Genomic DNA, 2,161 nt, shown 5'->3' with positions numbered 1-2,161 from the left:
CCTCAAAGTAATCTATGTGGGTACTATTGTGGCCCTGAGAATTTAGTGATAACTTTTTTTATATATATTTATTCTTCTTCTATACACTATACCCCAACCAAAATTCTCCCTCCTTCCACTGTTCCAAGTCCCCCTGCCACCTCCCATCTCTCCCAAATCCATTTCTCCTGTTTCCCTAGAAAACAGCAGGTTTATGTTGATTTAAAAGCATGTTTATTAATGTACATGTTTGATAAATAGAATGTAGTTAAGCCACATATTTCTTTCAGAGATTTTCAGATAAATCAGATCATTGCTAAACTTCAAGGAGTTCATTTTTGGTCTTTAAGTAATTTTATGTGTCCTTAGTCAATTCCCAAGAGATACTTATTTCTGACTGCTTTTAAATAAACCTGTCATGCCTGTTCTCTAAACCAGCAGCTTTCAAATTTTCAATCATGTAGTGCTCTAAAAATGACGACATATGCTTCTTGGATTTCTATAAACATCACTATAAAGTCAGTGATTCAAAGCATTTAAGTTTATTATCTTACAATTTTTAGATTAAAAATATTAAAATTAAAAACAAAATAGTAGATAAAATTGTATTCTGTTTGAAGGCTACAGAGGAATGTGTTTCGCCAGCTTGTGCTTCATCCTCCACCTTCAGTGTTAACAAGGTGACATGATAGAATCTTCAAGTCAATCTCTCTCTCTCTCTCTCTCTCTCTCTCTCTCTCTCTCTCCCCTCCCCCTCTTTCTCTGTGTGTGTTCCTCCCTGTATGTGTGTACATGTGTATTTGTATTATATTGAGGTCAGACAATAATTTGTGGCAGTCACTCAAGTTAGGTTGGCAGGGTTGGCAGCAAGGGCCTTTACCCATGAAGCTCCACTAGCCCTCAACTGGATTTCTCACTGAGGCCAGAGCTCATTGATTGCCTGGCTGTCCCAGGGGCCAGGGATTGCCTGTCTTCCTCTCCCCTCAATCTTAGTTTATAGATACATGCAAATATGCTCAGTTTTTATCTGAATGCTGTGACTAGAGCCTAGGCACAAGGTTTGAGCAATAGGCACTCTAATGGCTAAGCCACCATTTTAGCCCTCAACTTTTATAAAATGAAGATTTAAAAGGGATATGGCAGCCAAGCTTTCAGGAACTTTGTTTCTAACAACAGTCATAAATAACTAATTTTTAAATTAGACAATAGTTTGAAATATATTTGAATTATATACATTATATATTCAAACTAGTGTTTGAAATATATATATATTTCCTGAATTATTCAAAACTACCATATAAATAATGCACAGATATTTTTTTCAAAATTATGCCTTATACTTAATAACAAATTACTATTTCTTGACTCGTTTTCAATGACAGGTAGAATATCACTGACATTGGCTAATAATAGGTTTCGGGGTACTTCCAGAGGCAATTCAGGTTCTTATGTTCCTGAAACAAGGAATTAGGCCGACACACACTGCCATCATTTAAGTGACAGTACACTCCAAAGGTAAGGAAGCAGGCCAGAGGCAAGATAAAGTTTGGCAGCTCAGACAGCTGATGGGAGCTTTGAGACCACAAGGTAAGACTTATTTAAAACACACCATGGGCTTTATTTTGCATGTTCTATGTAGACTATGTGCATACAGCCACAAAATGTCCCATGTGCTATTAGTATATTCAATCAACACACACTGGCTTGAGTTTTAGTGTTACCTTCAGCATCTTTTTTAGTATGAACCCAACATCCCTCTCTTAGTTACTTGTTGCTGTAAGATATGGTGTCCCAGGCAACTTGTAGAAGGAAGTGTTTAATCTCCTTTCTCCTAGTAAGTAGGACGCAAATCAAGTTACCCATGCTTAATACTTCTTGCTGATCCCTGAACAGACTAAGTTTATTTCTACCTCTGAGATTTTTACCTGTTCTATTAGTAAGAACTTTCCTCCAAAGGAGCTGCATAACCCATTTCTCTATATTTTTCCAGTGTTTATAAAATGTTATTCTACTTTTGACATTCTTTCTAACCATATTCAACACTGTCAGCCTCCTCCCCTCCCTTCTCCTCCCCTCCTGTCTCCTCCCCTTCCATCTCCTCTCCTTCCATCTCCTCTCCTCTCCTCTCCTCTCCTCTCCTCTCCTCTCCTCTCCTCTCCTCTCCTCTCCTCTCCTCTCCTCT

Source organism: Grammomys surdaster, unplaced genomic scaffold, assembly GCF_004785775.1.
Source record: "Grammomys surdaster isolate TR1022 unplaced genomic scaffold, NIH_TR_1.0 150, whole genome shotgun sequence".
NCBI lineage: Eukaryota > Metazoa > Chordata > Mammalia > Rodentia > Muridae > Grammomys > Grammomys surdaster.
This window is presented reverse-complemented; position numbering follows the sequence as displayed.